Genomic DNA, 21,188 nt, shown 5'->3' on the forward strand with positions numbered 1-21,188 from the left:
GTAGAAAAACAAAATACAGGACCTGCTGTAAAGGCAGCCACTCTCGCGATGCCATCTTTAAGTCAAAAACTAAACAAAAAAAACAATGTGACACAACACAAAGGGCACATACAGTCATTCCATCTTAAGCATTTTCTGCACCATCTTTGTCACATGATGAAAGAGGAGAGATCAAAGCATCCTTTTCACCAGTGGATCAGGAATGTCATGGTGAAATGTGCACATCTGCTACTAGCTAAATGTTGAAAGCAAACACAAAGCTGTAGCATCCATTAATGAAAAGAGACTGTCTCACATCTCCTGTCCCACATAACTCCGCTTTAATTCCAAGCCGCGATAGTTCCACATACGCATCGGCTGTGTTTCGTGTCCATATATATATTTTCCTGTTTAGCATCTTTGCGAACTACACTTTCAACGTAATTTTCTAACATTAAATTCTTCTCATTATTACAACACTTTTTTATCTTTTTTTATTCACAAAACATCCAGCATTGGCCTCTTGGTATTGAACTCTTCATGATATTGAAACGTTGCTCATAATTTTAACTTCAGTTTTACAATTGTATGAATGGATTGCCTCTTTTCCCCTCTTTTTTAAAAATAGAATATGGATAGCTAGAGACTACGACACCCGCCCCACCCCATTAAAAAGTTGAGAGTAATGAGCAGCAGTGCAAATGAGAGCAGCCAACTTCTCCTCAGCAGGTCCAATTTACTCCGGCACATTATCCCTTGAAAACCGGCAGATGTGCCGAATGCTTCTGTGAAGGCATTTTGGATAACACAGGCCCAGAAGGATTAAGAGCTGACTCTCACTCCCGTGCGCCGCAATGCACGCATTATTCATCCTGGTCTCCACCTCCTCACCCCTCTTCACCAGCCCACTGACTCTGCGGCTCCCCCGTGACTCTCCCTGCACGTCCCTGACAGTTGCATAAGCCCACGGAACCTCTCTCCGGACCACGGTGGCGGGAGCTGGGAGTCGGGACGGCGTTAATTAAAAGAAAAGGTTAACACACACGAGGCTGGCGGGAGGCACATTCAATGCTCCCTTGGTGGAGCATCTGCTCGGTTCCCTCCCTTGGCGCTGCCTACCACCCCGCACCATACCCCCATCCTCCCCACCCTCCAGGAAAAACTAGAATCCGAGGACATTTGCCGGGGTGCGTCCAACTGGGACATAAACGATGACCTTCAAATGAAAGACATTGTACCATGTATTACACTCACCTTTCCGGCCTGGGCATTTTTGGTTGGGAGCTGATTATCGTGTCCCAAAGTTGGTCTTACCTCCAAAAATAACATCCCCGCTCCACACCCACACACACACACACACACACACACACACACACACACACACACACGCACACGCACACGCACGTACACACACACACACACACACACACACACGCACACACACACACACACACACACACACACACACACACACACACACACACACACACACACACACACACACACACACACACACACACACACACATTTATGAGACAGCGAGAGATGTGCCAGTACCAAGTGTAAAAAGCAGAAAGCAGAACCAGAAAGGAAGGTGTGCTTGAGAGAAGACAGCACCGGAATTGGCAAAAATATGGGGTCGCCAAGTTAAGCCTTATGAGATCATCAATATCACGCCACCTCTGCCGTGTGTGACGTACATGATCATTAAATAATGATGAATTAACACTTCCTTCTTATTAAAAAAATATAGACGTGGTCTCCAGAAGGTGGTGGCATCAGGTGGGACTATGTGATGAATGAGTCACAAATAACAACATTAAATTGTTAGAATCAATGAGAAACAGCAAATTGTTTTATTACAGGAAATAAATTCTGTTGTATTAAGTTTATCTTGTCTACTTGATATATAATTTTAAACAGATTATTTTCTTCCAGACAGTGTATTGTAGGTGACTTTGACGAAGGCGGAAGTATACGCCGAAACATGTCAGGTATTTGAAACACTGTCTGTACGAAAAGAATCTGTTTAAAATGAGAAATTCTGTTGTTTCCTTTGCACCTTTGAGATTCCGGCAACATTATGAATTGAGTACACATATGAATTGTATGAAAATTCAAATTCATCACACTTCCACCACATTGAACTTCTTTTAAACAGCCCCGGATACTCTTGAAATGCTGGGTTAATGGTTATCCAGATTCGGTGAACTAGGTAACCCAACATGGAGCCCAAAAGGGACCAAGCCAGTGCTGAATTATTAATATCAAACAAATTGACACCAATTTACAAATGTATACCGAGCAAAAGAGGGTGCAAAAAATACCCATACTGTCGAGTTGAAACAACCCAAGATATGTGTTTGCCTTTTGAATTTTCAACACAGTGATATCTCAGTTTATGAACGTTTTAGCTCACGGACTTTTCGCCTCACGAACATTAAATTCGCGAGCATATAGTCCTGGTTGCCGAACCAAACCACATAGCGCCACGTTGGCTGGCGGACTAGTTTTCATCACCCCCTTTCTTTGAGTGTGGTTTGTTATCGAGTGAAGTACTTCTGCTATTATGGGACCGAAAAAGACCCCACCGTGGGCTAGTGTTAAGCCGAAGAGGACACAAGAGAAAATTATGGCGAGCGGAAGAAATAGATCATCGAAAAACACAAACGAGGTGTGCGTTTGTGTGCCTTTGCGTCCCAGTACACGTATGCTAAGTCAACCATTGCTACGTGTGGCTAAGGGTGTTTCTGTGTTTTCTAAGCAACGGTCTTAGGCAAGAGAAGAGGTTGAAAAACTTGAAAAAGTTGATTTGAATTAACGAAAAGCAGCAAGCAGGGGACAGTGTGAGTGAGGGTATTATCGCCGAGACAGCTCAGCAACTTCCGTCGGATATCATCAAGAGGCAACTACATCAACGACCATCACAAATGTAAAAAAAAAAAAAATATTATACAGTACAGTTTATTTCTTTAATTACAATACAATAACACATTTATTACACATAAAATAAGGTATATTTTGTGTAGTTTTAAGGCTTATTTACAGGACAACCGACGTCTCCGGACAAGTTGTGTCCATAAAATCGCTTCAAATGACTTCTACTGAGCGTATTTTACAAATATTCCACCGCATATAGCTATATTTTACGTTTTAAGACTCGCGCTGAATATTCCGGAAGTCTTGTTTTTGAGTTGGTGACGAGTCCTCACCCTACGTCACTGAAGGAACGCCCCTCACCGAGAAAGGACATACATTGCATCCCCTTTTTGCGGTACTTTGTTTGGTCTGCGGTACTTTGTTTGGTCTGAAAACTTTGTGTTGATCCCTGTTGATGGCGAAATTAGAAGGAAAACACATAATTAACGCGATGATGAATCCTTGTGTGTTGCGCCAAGACTTCTACAGTGTATTTGATATTCGCTTACAAAACGTCCCAGGAGACAATTTACACTGAGCTTTGTCGCCCTCTTCCGCCCTCTTTTTTGGGGGTACTGTGAGTACTGAAGAGTTTGTCACTACATTTCTCTCCAGATGCATCAAAATGACCGGAATAAATTATTTAATCGATTGCAAACATGTATGCTTTCCTCTTCGGAACTATTTGAATCATATTCATAACTGGATGAGTAACAAAAAAGCCTCTTTTCCGAATTTTAAGCCATTGTTTTGATTCTCCAGCAATGCAGGACGTCTTGGCGTGACGTCACGAACTGGGGGTGGAATTTTCTGAAAATACCCAATTCGCAGCTCAATTTTTTTGCAGAGTTTGGACACTTTAAGTCATTTTTATTGTTGTTTTGCATTTGACTAAAAATATCATACTGCGTGTTTTGGGTATTTTAGATGCTATAAAATGTTTTTCTGATGTCAGTTAGGGAAAAAAAATGATGTTGGTTGTCCTTTAATCGAAAATTATGTTTTATGGGGACAGATTATTCTATTTTTTAATGGTTTCTTAATGGAAATAAATGTTGGGCAAACAAACTTTTCACCTTACACGCATTTTCTCGGAACCAATTACGCTCGTGAGCTGAGGTATCTCTGTACTTCAACAGCATTGCAAAAAACTGTCCATAACGGTGACAAGCTTCAGCTCTTTAGCCCATCCAAATCCAGTTTTCAACCAATATGTTGGTTGACCACAATTAACCCAACCACAGGTAATAGTATCCCAATATGCTTAAAATTCACAGCTAATCAGCGGGTGGGTCCGGAGAACAGCCCCGTATGTTTTCCCGTGGAAAAAAAAATGCAATGCGCCGACTGCTCATTTTAAAGTCATTACCATAAATACACACATGCTTTTTAAGACAAACGAGAGGGAGTGAAAGCGATTTCCTCCCGCGGATGAAACAATCAGAGATAATTAAACATCTATCCTCAGAAGAAGAAGCGCTCCCACTGGAAGGTTGTTTAGTTTAAGGGTATTCTCAGCGGCTTGACTCACCAGGGATTCCCCCTCCTTTGGAGGCTTTATATCTCTAACAAGGCTTTAATGTTAAAATAAGAGAGCGCCTGATGAGGTCTAACAAGTTTGTCTTTCGGAGTAGAAATCAACAATATGTAGTCAACATTTGTATTTACCGCACCTCTACTTGCAGGGGAGGTTGAGTGGGGGGGGCACACACGACTTGCAAGAAAGTCTTGAGAGAGTCGAGGAAGAGGAAGAGGCACTCAAAAGCCTCGGGTCCCATGCCATGTGACCTCCTTATTGTAACGAGAGCATTTCTCCTCAAAACTCTGACTGCTGAGAAGGGGGAAGAGGAAGAAGAGGAAGGCGGAGTATTCTTCAGAGAAGTGTCTGCTGGTGGAGAATTGCGTCTTGAAGTCCCTGATGAAGTCCTGTCAAAGGGATGACATGAAGCATCCAGGGACCGAGGTGGGAGGAGGTGCCTTTGGTGCTCTGAGTCTGGACACTGGCCTAGTTTCACTCCGACCCTGCAACACAAAACAAAGTCGGCCCCACCTCATCTGTTATTGACTGTCATCCTGACCTCATTGAACCACCCCGCTAGTTCTTAAAAATCCCCCAAAATTCTCCCTGGCATTCTCTGCCTCTTTCGAAATGACGACAAAACACAGAAGATATTCACCTCAGTTACAGAGTGGTCAATTTTGCAGCTAGCACTTGTGGGCAGAGATGTGTCATGGGTGTGATGGAGGCGATGAAGTAATACAGGGACACCGTGAACCGATTTTTCACCCAGTCACAGAGCACACACAGACGAACAACCATCCAAGCTCAAACTCAAATCGATGGACAATGTAGTGTTCAATTATCCTGCCATGCATGTTTTTGGAATGTGGGAGGAAAACAGAGTACCCGGAAAAAAAAACCCATGCAGGACCGTGGAAAACATGCTAACTCCACAAAGGGAGGCCAGAGTTGGAATCAAATCCATGACTTCTTCCACTGTGAGGTTGACATGAACATTACCGGACTATAGGGCAGTCCAAGGTGAGAAGTCAAGAAAATACAAATATTTTGCTTCGTTAGACGTTTCAGGTATCTGAACTTTACCCGGGTACTGGTCTGATGAACCGATACTTTTGATTCCTGTAGTCATGGCTGTGGCTCAGTTTGCCATCAGAAGTTTGCCCCAACACCATGTGTCACTGGTTTTGTTGGTAGTGAAAGTCTTCTCCATTGAACCGTCATCTGCAGAAGACTATCAATTTCATGAAATAAAATAATAACTCATAATGTGCGAGTGAGGATACATTTTGTTGGTATCATGACTAGATTTCTAGCGGGACTGAGTGGCAAGCAAACCTTCATCATCTGGTTCATGGAAGCCATTCCACCAAATGTAAAAGGTCTATCGTAAGAATTCGCAAAACAGTGAGAGGCGTTCAGAGGGCTACTGTCATTTTCACATGTTGCGCACATGTCACAACACATAATCCTTTTTGATGTGAGTCTTCCCGCCACTTGCATGTACTTTTACTGAAATGCTCAGTGTCAGGATGACAAGGGCAAATGGTTGTAGTTTGTGTCTTGTTCCATAGCCGTACCTGAGTTTGATGTGTCATCAATCCCTTTGCTCGCCCAATAACTTGCTCACGCCAACACTGCTCTTTCATGCTGCCTCCTTTATTCTCATTCTTGGTGGGATTCCTCCAGAGATACATAGTGCGCCTCTTAATTTCCCTTGGGAAGCATGTGGGAAACAGACACTCGTGATTTTCCAGGGGATGAAACGCAGGGAAAACATTCGAATAGGATATCTGCCACATGCACTGTTGCTGGGTCAGATAAGCAGTTAAGCGGGTACCATAATTTGTCACGATCCTGTGTTTTGCATCCGGGGTTGGCTTTTTGTCTTTTGTCTTTCAAGCGAGTCAGCACAGAAGAGAGAAAAGAGAGAGAGAAAGAGTGAGAGAGCGAGAGAGAGAGAGAGAGAGAGAGAGAGAGAGAGAGAGAGAGAGAGAGAGAGAGAGAGAGACAGAGAGAGACAAAGAGAGAAAGAATGTGGAAAGGGTTCGCAGGGGACAATGTGGCCCAATGGGTTTGGATTTGTACACCCGTCATATACTTGTGAGGGGGGTGAGGCGAATGGCTGTTCCTCGAAGGAGTAAAAAGCTTCTGCCATGTTTGCTGTCATGTTCCAAGGTATGGCAACATGGCTTCAAACACATGAAACATGTCTACGGGAATGCTGATATTGAGAATGCCTTGGGGAAACGTACAAAAGACACAGAAACGAGAAGAAGAAAAAAAAAAACAATATACGCATCCCCACGTCTGTGCCCCGAGCATGTAAGAACCACACATATCCATAGTTTAAAACAAGCACGTTTTCCGCCTTTGCATTTTCAAATAATTGTGAATATTGTACATTGATGTATACGGAATTTTAATAGGACATGATCTGAATCCAGGTCCGACAATGGAAGAGATCACTGGCTGGATTACTGCATCTAAAGTGCATTAAAGAAGCCGTCAATGTTTTAACTCTTGTTTCCATGGCAACAATGCTAACAGTCACGCGCATGCCAGAGACACAATGTGCCTTGTTCACATTGTTGATCCACAAAAATGACAAAATAAATATGTGCTAATCAGAAGCACAAAGAGCATGTGACTGGCGTCGTTCTTTTTAACATCAGCCAGGTCTGCTGTATGACAATCGGACGATTCCTCGATTTTCACTGCAATGCTAACATTTCATTAGCTTCCTGCAAAAATGTTAGGTAATGCCTGTGCTAATATATCACAACACTAATGTAGAAAATCGACATAGAATATGGCTGAATGTCTGCTTTCGTGACCACAATCGACTGTAATCAAAAGCAGCATATAAAAAGCATTGATTAGCGCTAGTGAATTAGGAAAGGAGCCTTTCGGTATTTGGTAAAACGAGTTAAACAGGCCAACTATTGGTCAATATAGAGTCTAAAGCTCGGCTCTCTGCATTCACATTGTGTTAATTTCACACAATAACATGAAGTAGTGTTTTGAAGATGGCGGAACATGATTTATGATTTATTAGGCAGAACCACAATGGATTTGACTAGCTGAGCGGCCGTTCGACGAAGGCGGCGTTGTTTTGCCGTGCCTCTGAAGGCGTGAATACGAGGCCGTGCTCTTCTGCCTCGAGACCTGACTCGTGGGGATGTTGTGGACTGGATTAGATGGCTGACAGCTGGGCCAGACCTCTGGAGGCCGCTAAGAGCACCCCCCTCTTCGCAACTTCTCTTACTTGCTGTCTGCCCGCCTGTGCACCAAGTGTCAATTTGAGCATGAAGGAAAGATGGAGCAACCCAAAGAATTGAGTAAGTGAGGGTCGGCTGGAGGTCCTGGGTGAATTGATATCAGCGGTGCATGTACACCGTTAAGCATCAGGAAACACACTTTTTGTTGAGGAGACAAAGCACTCCTCCAACGGTGTCTGGTTTGTCCTCTCTACTAGTTTGGGCTGTAATGAAGTATAATACTGAGCATCACATTCGGTCGTTCTAGCATATTAAACAGACTTCATTAGCTGACTCTTAACTGTAAGCCTTCCCATTAATTGTCCCACAATCAAAGCGCAATCTGTTCTTCGCCAAAATCAAAGCTTTTCAATAATGCAAAAAAAAAAATATCTCGCCTCGGGTGGCATCCTGTACAATTACACGCAATCAAGATAACAAACTAGTTCAAAAATCAAACACACTGCCATTTTACTTCTATTTGGGTTGATGGGAGATGTAATTAAATGTGACTTTTCTAAGTGGATGAATTGTTTCACAGCCTGACTTTCTACACAGACGCTTACTTCCACATGAGACAATTTTGATTGTGGCGTGCACAATAACAGGCACCATTTACTTGAGTGTTAATATGACAAATGTTGGGCCGCCATATGAGAATGCCGCCTAATAGGTTATTGGTGCTCCTGAGAGCGCATTGTGTTTCCTGCGCTGTGGCCAAGACGTGGGCCGCAGGGCCAGGAGTGGACTTTATTAGTCCGCCATTTATTTTTATAAATGAGAGATGAGGCTGCACGTGGGGGTGGAGACCAGTATGCAAATGCAGCCCCTCATTAAACAGCACAAAATAATTTGCAGCCCCTCAACCCCCCACCGCCTCTGTTGTTTGTGTTACATGAACGAGGCGTAAGCATCCGAAGTAACTAATAGCAAGGTAATGATCAGAACCTTTATGATGAAGTCATCACAAGCCATGATATTTACTCATTTCTGATGTTGTCAAACACTCACATCCCGCTCATACACTCAAGGGGGCATTATGTTTGAGTTAAAAACTTCCCATGTGAACACTGTACCTGGTGTCCTGTGACTAAAGTTGCACAGGGATGACATGTACAGTTTTGAGGACTGAAGATTTGCATCCATGCAATTTTTCTTGTTGCAACAAACAACGGGAAATCTAAAATTCATATTTGTAGTCGAACTCCAAATGTGGTCAGGAACAGTATACGGGAACTTTGTTGCACAAAAGAATGACATTTATTCTGCTCATATTTATATATTTTTCTTCACTTGAGGAAATGTTCGTAAATGTCTTCAAAGGAAGTGAAGGTAGATACATTGTTCTTTTTTTTGCTGTAGAATGACTCAGATTGTATTTGGCAGGCAAGACCTTTTCTTGTTGGCCTAAGAAGCTCTGTGTACTACTCTGTCCCATTGTCATCTGGTGTTCCACAGGGTTCAATTTTAGAGCCTGTGCTGTTTTCATTGTATTGGGTTCCATTTTATGAAAGTATGGTTTCTTTTTGTTGCTATACAGTTGACAGTCCAATCTTTGCAATTTTTGGTGATGATACTAGTGCAGCGTGTTCTACCGGAAACAAATTCCTTGTGTGTCTACATACTTGGCAATAATGGTTATTCTGATTCTGAAGTAAAAAAACTCCATCTGCATTTTTGTTTTCTCTGGAGGATATCAATGGCTGGATGGAACAACACTTCTTGAAATTCAACAAGAAAACAGACGTTATGGTGTTTGATTTGAATGGCACTTGCATATCTGGCAACTGTGTTGAGTCAAGCCACCTGGTGTTTCATCTAAAGCCAACAGTCTCCAACTTGGGTTTTACAGTAGGCAGCCATTTTAAAATATACTGTCAAATTGGGGCTGTTGTTTGATTTTTTTGGGGGCGTAATTTTATCTGGGCACAAAATTAATCCATGGATAATTCTTCATGGTCTTGTCCCATAGTACCTCTCTCAGCTACCTTACACGTGGTTGGTTTTTACTTTATGTACAGTGAACCCTCATTTATCGCGGGAGATATGGTCCAAAAATAACCTGCGATAGATGAAATCCGCAAAGTACAATGTAGTCAGCTTTTTTTTTTTACACAATGCAAAACTGTACATAGTGCAGAATGAAACAAAAAAAAACTATTTTTAATAGTTTAAAGAACTGTGTTGTAAAACAATATTTTGCTGCTGCACCTATTCGTTCTGACTCCGCTGCGCTATTGTGTCTTTTTCTACTGAAGGATTCTTTTTCCGAGAGAAGAACATTGTCATTGGTAGTTGTTGGCACTCTTTCTTTATTTCGCAAGAAGATTTTTATAAACCAACATGGCATGATTTCTAGAAGCAGAACGCTCCATGAGCTGTTCAAAGCCACTGTGTTTGATTTTATTCAGCTTTGTTTGCAGTGTTGTTTGCAGTGTTGTTTTTTTACTTTGTTTGTTTGTACATTTGCATGCCATTAATAAATAAAAAAATAAAAAACATCCCCCTGAAAAAAAGTCTGCGATTCACTGAAGCCGTGATAAGTGAACCACAAAGTAGCGAGGAATCACTGTACAGCCCTTTGTATGGTTGTTTTTAAAGCTCCCTATCAATAAAGCTGAGTTGCATTCTCTGGCATCCGTTTGTCAAAACGCAAACAGGATGACAAATTAGTGATGCACTCCTGGTTGAAATCATTTAGTTAGTCTCTTTGGTGCTGGAAACTGTGTGGTCTTTAATATTTTTTGAACAACAAATATGGTGATTCGTCTTAGTGTTGACTTATTCAAACAATGAGGAGCGTTCAGAGCAGGATTTTTTTTTCCCCCATGCAGACTGCAAATGAATGACACATGCTAATGTATCCATTTACATGAGTGGTACTGTGACATCTTAATTTGGCAAAATTTGACATTTTTAGAAATAAGCAGATTACTGAAGATTTACCTGGTTGTTTAATTTCACACTTGACGGGGCAAACAAGCACTCCAGAGATCTAACTATTTCTATGAAAACAAAGTCATTTTTCCATAATATGACCCTTGTGAGTCTTATAGTAGCAAAACACAATGTCTCCCTTTCCATGAAAACATGGTGCACGTCAGTTAATGTATGAGGTACAGTTTATAAAAGCTGTTGTTCACATATAAATTTTAAAACGTTAACTGCTGTGATGTTTGGAATTCTCGGACTAATCAAATCAGCAACACATACTGCAAGGAGTTGAAGTGTCGGTCCAGTGTCAGGTTTATCCCAGCAGTATTCTGGTAGTAGGGGAGGTAAGAAGACACTTTTTGGAAATGCAAATTTTGACTAAATTTTCATATATTTGAGAGTACTTTTTATCTGTGATCATAGTAGATTTTATGTTCAGTTTAAAATCTGTACATACTGGGTGATACAAAATAAACAGCCCTCCTGGCATTTCAAGTAGTCAATACATCCAAAGGATGTCATTCGATTGATTATGTCACGATCCGAACGAGGCGAAGAGAGTCTCACCTCGTTAGGAACGAAATATTTAGCCGGATTCTCAAAGTAGCAGACAGAGACAGGTGTACCATACAAATGATTTAATGTGGTCACGTAAACATGTACCGAACGAAATACAAACTAAAGGCCAGTGACGTGCATTCAGGGGAGGCAGGTGAGGCCGTGCCTCATCTGTCATCATGGAAATATCAAACGAAAAAATAAATTAAACAGTTATATTTATTTTGTGATTTGTGCTTTAAAGTTCTTTTCCATTTAACTTCACCATTTTTGAATTTCTTTTTCAAAATTGCTGAATTTTCACATTTACCGTTCAAATACTAAGTAGAGACAAGCGGTGAGGCAGCAGCTGGCTGAGCCTCACCATGGATTGCGCAATGACTATGCTAACTGTGCTGGCTTGCTCTGCAGTGAGACCGCAGTGCTGTCCCTCTGCATATCGCTATTAAAGTTTTCAAACACTGTTAGTACATCAACTAAATTTCTCCAGTTTAGCTGGTGTATATAATGTAGAGTCACTTTACATTATAAACACTACTACAATGTTTATTTTATTTTATTTTGATCAAAACAGCATAGGTGAGGCACACAGTTCTCCTGCCTCATGACAGGGGGCGCTGGTGATGACAGAGATTCTTCTTGCGCCTCCTCGGCTGCAGAATAATAGAATTAGTGACAGCAGGCGACAGTAAACAGCAAGTTAAGTGCGACCATCCAGTCATTTTTTCGTGTTGCTTGGCCTTATTTTCAGAAAGGAGGATTACATATCTAAATTGAAAGAAATAGATAGACTTTTAAAACTGGAGAAAGATAAGGAAGGCTTCTACAAAGAAGGTATCAATGCTTTTCTTCAAAAGGAGTGCCGCATGGACTTTTTTTTATCAGTAAAGGTAACACGATAACGTTGTTTTAAATTCTTTTTTCGATGCTACAGTTGATATAAAGAATGCTAGAATGATATAAAAAATGCTGACATGACATTTTAAACAAAACACATTAACTCTTGCCAATCAAATGGTGAATAAGCTACTCTGTAGAGTTCATATGTTTGTCAATCTGACTGATGATGTCAGTGCCTCACCAGCCATAAACCTCACTGCTAAAGGCGCTGGTCAAATACGTACCAGGAGAAATGAATAAGCACTAACGGAAAAGAGTAAGAGGGCAAGAGAAGAACAAACCCTCGCACTCAACAAACGATAAAAGTTAGTTAACAAGAGAGTTCACCGAGTAATACGCCAATTATAAGAATAAAAGGGGCCTTGGACCGGGACACACAAATACACACGCAGATGAAATAATCAAACCTGGGCAGTAGCAGTGGCGAGGCAACGTGAATTCACAGGCGATCCCATGACCTAATGACACCCCTTAAATACCCAGTGACATGATGAGGCGATTGGCAGGTGTGTATATGCAGGGAGGCGCAAACCCGCCACGTGCTGCCGAATCTGAATGTGACAGATTAGCCTTTCATCGGGCACGAAACCGTCTTTGTTGATCTAAATGACATTCCAAACGGATTTCACATGCGTGTCCGCACTAGGCTAAATAATAACGAAAACAAACGAAAGAAGTTAATTGTTGCATGCACCCAACCTCTGACTTGGTGCTGTGCTTTCCACCAGCGTTACCTGGTGGAAAGCACACAGAAATTTTATTTTGATGCCTGTTAGTTCACATTTCCTGATGAAGTTGGGACATTGCCGCACGTTCTCTTCAGAGAGTTTCAAACAGGCGTTGTACGTGTCTAAAGATTTTTATCTGGATGGCTTTGGTGAAAATGAGGAGATTAAGCCCATATAACTAGCAGACATCTTCCAGTTGATCTCAGAATAATTAGCCTGCATTAATCATCCATGAAATGTGTGTGTGTTTTTTCACCCTCACTATCATCTCAATTACATGACATCTGAGTTGGCCATCTTAACAATGACTTTCTTTGCTTTGGGGCACACACGCAAACACGCCCACGCGCCTTATCAAAAAGACTGTGGCAATAAATAGAGCAAGGTAAGATAGATTTGACTGTCGTGTTGATGACGTTACCTTTGGGGGAGACAACTGGAGTTGGGGGGCATAGTACCTTTTTAGTAATGAGGACAAGTGCCGACTGTGTGGTCTCCCCTCATGAAAAATGATAGTTGACGGTGTACCACACGAAACGCATTTCTATAAAAATCATCGCGGGCTTAATTTAGGAGAGATGTAGCGCCACTTGGTGGTTTTATGTGGAGGAAACAATGTGGGGAAAGTTTTTTTCTTCGACCTTTGCCCTGATAAATACAGTTGTGTCAGGCAAGGAATCCGACGTAAAAAGCTTGGCCAAAAATGATACGAATCAACCCGTTGAATATGGAGGACACTGATTCGCTGTGGCGACTACTGAAGGGAAAGCCCAAAGGAAAAGATGAAGAGGCATTCTCCTTAAAAAATCACATATTCAATCCAAACATTTGTAAAAGAGAGTGTTGTGAGGGATTGCGGATAAAATGTTTTAGGCAGAGCAGCACACTTCTGACTGAGGAAAATGAAGTTGATGTTCAAAAGGGACCATCTCCCAGATGTCAAATAGCCATTAATCAGTAAAAGGGGGGAAAATCACAAAGTAAATGTATCAAAATGACACAATATGTAGCATAATATAATGACAGAATCTTATACTGGTCATTAAACGATGGATCAAATGAATTAGATTAGATTAGATTAGATTAGATTAGATTAGATTAGATTAGATTAGCCTGTATTCATGTCACAATGGAGAAATTTACATTTCATAGCAGCAAAACAAAAATACAGGAGCTGCTGTTGTCACATTTTGTCGCCGTCCTGGGCGTGCCCCGCCCCTCCTGTCACCTCCTCCGCTGCTCCCTGGAGACGGCCCCTCCCATCATCACTGACCTGGGCTCCCACAGCTGTTTGTCATTTACTGATTGTGCCTTCTGACTATATATGCCGATCGCACATTACCGTCTCCGTCTGAGAATTCCGGAAGCTACCCTCGCGACTACCTTGCCGTCTGGTCTGCCTTTGTTGGTCGCAGTCACTTACCCGTCCCTGTTGTTTATTTCGCATGCGTGTCTCAGTAAAGACTTTTTGCTGGAAACCTGTCTCTCACTGGCTCAACGGCTAAAGGAGATGGAGACACGCATCACCACCCTCACAGCTCCTTCCTCCCCGCTCGTGGGTAGGCGTTATCTTCAGCTACCTCACCCCTCACGCTACGCAGGCGATACCGGGCGCTGCGCTCAATTTTTAATGCAGTGCGCGCTCGTGTTTGAGCAACAACCATACGCCTACGTTAGCGATGAGGCTAAGGTAGCCTTCATCACCAGCCTACTCACGAGAGAAGCCGAGACCTGGGTGCTGGCCGTCCGGGTGTCCTGACCGGAGCTGTGCGCCTCGTACCCGGACTTCATCGCCGAGATACGCCGGGTCTTCCATCATCCGGTGACGTAGGTCGAAGCTGAGGGAAGACTCCTCGACTGCGTCCAAGGGGCCAGTTCGGTCGCGGAATACTCCGTCGCCTTCCGCATCCAGGCCGCTGGCAGCGGCTACAGCGACCGAGCGTTGAGGGGGGCGTTTCGTCGCGGATTGAACGCCGATCTCAAGGACGAGTTGGCTACCCGCGATGCTGGTACCACCGTCAACGACCTGGTCGACATTGTCATCGGCCTGGAGCACTGTCTTCGGGAGCGGCAGAAGGAGCAGAGCGGCCGGCGGCCCGACGAGCTCCGTAGCCGGCCTAGGACGACCACACCCGGCAGCGAGCACGTGCGGCGCCTGGAGAGATCCCCCGAACCCATGCTGATAGGGGGGGGGGGGGCTCTCCCACTGACCAGAAGCTACGCCCATGCGCCTTTTTCTCCCGCCGGCTCAGCCCCGCCGAAGCTAACTATGACGTCAGCAACCGGGAACTGCTGGCGGTCGTCCTAGCTCTGCAGGAATGGAGACACTGTCTTGAGGGAGCTAAACACCCCTTCACCGCCTAAACGGATTATAAAAGCCCGATACACTATCCCGCATTCATGAGCCGGCAGAAAGGGAGGAGATCACCACCAACATCCTGCCGGCCCAGCGCATCCTGGGCGCCCTGAGGTGGGAGGTTGAGAGGAAAGTTCAGCAAGCCCAGGGGACGGCCCCCATCCCCAGGGGCTGTCCCACGGATCGCCTGTTCGTCCCCCCTCCTCTACACACTGAGGTGCTCATCTGGGGGCACACCTCCAAGATAGCCTGTCACCCGGGGTTCAACAGGACGATCCAACTCATCGCCCAACGGTTCTGGTGGCCGGGGATCAGGAGGGACATCACCTTCTCCGTGAAAGCCTGCCCGACCTGTGCCCGTGGGAAAGCCTCCCACCAGCCCCCGGCAGCACTCCTCTAGCCTCTACCGGTACCGTCCAGACCCTGGTCCGACATCTTCGTCGACTTCGTGACCGGCCTCCCCCCCTCCCGTGGCAAGACGGTCGTCCTCACCGTAGTGGACCGATTCTCCAAGTCGGCCCACTTCGTCCCGTTAACCAGGTTACCATCCGCCATCGAGACGGCTCAACTCCTGGTTAACCACGTCATCCATCTCCACGGGATTCCGACGAACATCGTGTCGGACCGGGGACCGCAGTTCGTGTCCAAGGTATGGAAGCGTTTCTGTCGGTCCCGAGGGGCGTTGACGAGCCTGTCGTCTGGATACCATCCCCAGACCAACGGACAGACGGAGAGGAAGAACCAGGACCTGGAGGCGGCCCTCCGGTGCGTGTGCCTCCACAATCCGGCGTTGGAGGCCCTTCACTTACCCTGGGTGGAGTACACCCACAACGCCTGTGTCCGCCTGTGGCTATCAGCCGCTTCTGTTTCCCACCCAGGAGGGCCAGGTGGAGGTCCCGTCTATCGAACATCACCTCAGACGGGCTCACCGAGTCTGGAAGGAGACCAGGGACGCACTGTCACGCACGGCGTCCCGGAACCAGCGGGTCACGGACCGTCGGCGGCGACAGGCACCCAGCTACCAGGTCGGGCAGGAGGTTTGGCTGTCCATGAGGGACCTTCGGCTAGCAGGGACTTCAGCCAAACTGGGCCCACGCTTCACGGGTCCCTTCCCCATCGAGGCCATCCTAAGCCCGGTCTCTGTGAGGCTCCGGCTGCCACCCACCATGCGGATCCACCCCATATTCCTCCCAAACTCTGGAATTCACTCCCACCCAACATCCGTAATATTGACTCCCTCCCTATTTTCAAGGCTCACCTCAAAACCCATTCGTTTAAAATTGCTTTCAATGTCTAGTTCTCTCTGCTATTTTATTATGTTTCATTTTACTTATGGTTTTATTGTTATGTGCTTTGTTCTATTGTTTTTATTGTAAAGTGTCCTTGGGTGTTTTGAAAGGCGCTTGAAATAAAATGTATTATTATTATTATTATTATATTCCACGTTTCCCTCCTCAAGCCAGTGGAAACCAGCTCCTTAGCCCCCACGCCCACCCCCCCGGATTTTGGACGACGGACCGGTCTACACCGTGCTGGAGATACAGGACTCCAGGCGCATGGGCAGGGGAGTGCAGTACCTGGTCGACTGGGAGGGCTATGGACCAGAGGAACGACAGTGGGTCCCATGTTCCTGGTTCCTCGACCCGTCTCTCACCCGGGCGTTCCATGCGGCTCACCCATCCAAACCTGGTGGGCCTCCAAGAGACGTCCGTTGAGGGGGGGCACTGTCACAGCTCGTCGCCGTCCTGGGCGCACGCCGCCCCTCCCGTCACCTCCTCCGCTGCTCCCTGGAGACGGCCCCTCCAATCATCACTCACCTGGACTCCCACAGCTGTTTGTCATTAACTGATTGTGCCTTCTGACTATATATGCCGATCGCACATTAACGTCTCCGTCGGAGAATTCCGGAAGCTACCCTCGCGACTACCTTGCCGTCTGGTCTGCCTTTGTTGGTCGCAGTCACTTACCTGTCCCTGTTTTTTATTTCGCATGCGTGTCTCAGTAAAGACTTTTTCCTGGAAACCTGTCTCGCCGTGTATTTCGGATCCTAACCGCCCCATCTTCCTTCGTCACTCGAGTCCGGCCCGCAAGCCTCGAGTGTCATGACAGGTGTAAAGGCAGCCATTCATGCGATGAAGTCAAAAACAAAAGACCATCTCTCTGTCCCGCGCTGGCTACTAATATACCCTTGCGTGGGTATGAGTCAAGCTGACTTGAAAGACATCAAAGACATCAAAGGGTTGAAAGGCGCACATCAAAGGCATACACACGTCAGTGCCGCGGTGCGCAAATGTGACGGCACAAATCCACTTCAATTCCAAGCCGCGACAGTTCCACATACAGATCTGCGCTCTGCGCTGACGCACCTTCTCATCGCGGGCTCCTCAAGCCATGTATCCATCCAGCCGCAGACTGTCCAACAGCACAGACTTTTCCGCTGAACAAAGCAGGGCTGTGAAAATACTGCCCATTACAGGCTCAAAAAAGCACAATCGCCCAAGAGCTGTCCAGTGATGACAGTCAAATGGCACCGACATTCCTCCCAATCAAAATGGTGCTAGCATATTTGTGTTGCCGAAAATGTGAAACCGCACAGCAGAGTCTCCTCTTTGATGACTGTTGTGGCTAAAAATCCTGAAAAACAATCTATATCCGGCCCACACAATCATACAACAATACAAAGTAACAGAATAAAACACAAACACACAAAAAAGCAAGGCTTGTGAGAGACCACTTGCTGACGGCTGCCTACTCGGGCGCCATCTTTGACTTGGAATAACCGGTTAGTTTAAACCGTTGTAATTAATACTTTTGAAAAACAGCCATTTGATGGATGGATGGAGAACATTGAGAAAGAACATCATAAAATGAAAGTGAATCAAAAACACGGTCCATGACAACCAAATGTTCTTCATGTCTAGCACTTGACTGATACTATATAAACGTTATAAAAAGTAGGTGTTTTCTTTCAGTGTATTTAATCATCAAAAAAATAATTTTCTGTAGCTGGAAAAAACTCCACTAATGCCTACTTATTTTCATTAAATTGATAAACGGTGGGGAGAAAGAATCGAGTGGGCAGTAGAGGAGCAAAATGATCTATTACCGGTTTTAATCATCAAAGCAAAGGCTGTGCGAATTACTCCAGCACCACCCAAACAGGGCGGCCCATCGGAAGCTGATGAAGGCTGAGGGTTGGACTGGCGGCTGCACACACACACACACACACACACACACACACACACACACACACACACACACACACACACACACACACACACACACACACACACACGCACACACACACACACACACACACACACACACACACACACACACACACACACACACACACACACACACACACACACACACACACACACACACACACACACATACACACACACGCGCATGCTTCATCCCACTGATTGTACATGGTGCAGATGAACGTTTCTTTGTTCTTTTCTTATCTTTTTCTCATTTGAGAGCTGCCGTCCAATTACAGCTCTATTGCTAATCAATGTGAGACGTTCGGGTGGGGATAAATCACACTCTGCCGTATGACTCGTTAACAAGTGCATACCACTGGGGACGAGTGAGCGAGGCAAACAATGTGACGCCCGGCCAAAACAATGGAGACCAACCACCATTATCACGTCCACAAAGCAGATTCACTGGACAGTCCGGTTACAATTTAGCATTTTAATGGTAGAGACAGGAATAGTTGTTTGCACCCTGCCTACTGTTTTGAACCTACTGTGGTGAATAAAAACAAAATCTCTTCTGCTCCACCAATCTAATTTGCCCAAGGCCTCCAGAATTATAAGGGCTTATTGATGGCATTCAAACAATTTGAGCAATTGGACTGTATCTTTAAACATCCTGATTTCAAATTCGCCTCAAGAGTCAGCTCGCTGGTCCATCATGATGTCAGCCGGTTTGCATTCGCTGATTTATTGATCTGAAAGAGCCAAGTTTGACAAGCGAAGCCCACCTTGAGTGTTCTGCAATACATTCATGTTTTTTTAAATGAGCATAAGTGTTTCTTGAGTGAATATGATCCTTACTGTTTCTTTTTTAAATCTTCCATTTTTGTACAACATGGTTTCTATAAATGCAACTTTTCTTATGTGATTACCAAATGTTAGAAAAGGTCCGCCGCTGAAATTACACCAAACTTAATATCGATTGGTCACACTGTGTTTCATACTGTTGTGCTCGGGAATGGTGGTGCTGTCTTGCGCGTGCTGAGCACAGCTTTATTTCTTTCTGGTTCAACAGGGACAGAGGTCTGGCATGCAGCAAGGCAAGGGGTTATTCACCCTTGGATTGGATTAGCCTTTATTAGTCTCACAGTGAAGAAATTTACATTTCGCAGCAGCAAAGTGATCAAAGTAAGAAGAAAAGAAAATGAAGAAGTAGAAAAAAACAAAATACAGAACTGCTGTAAAGGCAGCCACTCTCACGCCGTCATCTTGAAGTCAACAACAAAAAAACTAAACAAATAATCTGACACAACACAAAAGACACATTCATTCAATCTTAAGCACTTACTGCACCCTCTTTGTTGTATGAAGCAGTTCTAGATGAAAAAGGAGAGGATCAAAGCATCCTTTTCACCAGTGGATCAGGGACGTCAGGGTGAAATGTGCATGTCCGCTAAAAGCTAAATGTTGACAGCAAACACGAAGCTCCGTAGCAGTCTCCTCCATGATGAATGTCGTGGGCAAAAATGCTGAAAAAATAATCCGTATCAATTCCACACGATGCACAACAACACAAAGTGACGAAAAGAAAACACAAAAACAATACACCAACAACAACAAAACGATTGCCATCTTGGACTTCTTTTCTCTTGCATATGTATCTGTGAAATTACCAACCCTGGGTCTCACCTGCATCAATGTGATATCTGCACTGATCCTAAAAATAGAGCCCAACCACATTGCTTATCCTTTAAGTCCATTAGCTTAATGCTAACCCAACATAAAAATGCACTATGTGCAATTTTGTCCTTATTAAATTATATATTGCCAAAAATGTTGTGGCCTTTTTTGTGTAGGCTGGAATGGATTATTGGCATTGCCATTCATTTCAAGATGTGTTGTGTTCTGCTCTTCGCAGTCTGGCTCAAGTGATTATTTGCTATTTGCAGCAGCGACTCAACATGCAATGAGCACCAGAGGTGTTTGGCAAATATCGGGGCGTAGAGAGGTTACTGTGTACATTTTTAATTGAAGATGTCGTTATTGTGCCCCGAAAATCCTCACTTGCAAAGTGCACACGCAGGCATTTGTAACGCGAGCTTGCAACTGACAAGGACTATCTGAAGACTCGCAGGTCCTTTGATGTCTTTGGGAAATGGGCATAATGCATGTGTAATTAATAAACCATTTGCATATGATGAACTAGGGCATTAGTCAATGTTCTCGGGATGCAAATACCAGTGGAATACAATAACAGCAGAGAACATTAAAAAAGGGGTTGGGGGTGTCTAACCAAAGAAAAAAAAAGCAGACAAATCTACAGACCGCTACGGATTAGAAAAGCATTAGTAGCTAATGATGTGCTAATTACCAATATTTTACCAGGTGTTTCTACTTAACTGATGGGAATGCCCTCTTGGAAAAAGCTCATCAGAGGTAGTCTCCGCTGAATCCGGCGCCCCTTCGTGATTAGGATGCCACAAGACGGCCTTGTGTACGGTCAAAAAAGAAGGATGATCATGCTAATGAGGGGGCTAACACTAATGACAACAATATGGAGTATAATGACCTGAGTGGAAGACAAGAAAGCAAATTCTAGGATGGAGATTGGGGTGAGGGTAGGGTCAGGGGACGGGGAGAAACAAAACATTTTCGCTGGACTCTAAGTATTTGTATACATTTTTTGAAGTTATTACAAAAGACTAGCATGAGGATATATCATGTTTATAGTTATTTGATAACACCATGGCTTTACATTGTCCATATACCAGAGAGTCAAATTTTTATACAATAGTGTGCTACATTATGTAAATGTTAGTGGGAAAACCC

General features: G+C 44.3%; 1 long non-coding RNA gene across 1 annotated transcript; it reads right to left on the reverse strand.

The window, feature by feature from the left end:
- Positions 1 to 883: 883 nt before the first annotated feature.
- LOC148891808 (uncharacterized) lies at positions 884 to 20,017 on the reverse strand. Its single transcript, XR_016116537.1, has 3 exons — positions 19,708 to 20,017; positions 5,998 to 6,133; positions 884 to 4,920 (listed from the first exon to the last, which is right to left on the reverse strand). It is a non-coding gene; the product is annotated as an uncharacterized LOC148891808 (long non-coding RNA).
- Between the last annotated feature and the right edge of the window lie 1,171 nt (positions 20,018 to 21,188).

The sequence above is a fragment of the Hippocampus bargibanti genome, linkage group LG11, assembly GCF_051943395.1.
Source record: "Hippocampus bargibanti isolate YZ-2025 linkage group LG11, ASM5194339v1, whole genome shotgun sequence".
NCBI classification, from domain to species: Eukaryota; Metazoa; Chordata; class Actinopteri; order Syngnathiformes; family Syngnathidae; genus Hippocampus; species Hippocampus bargibanti.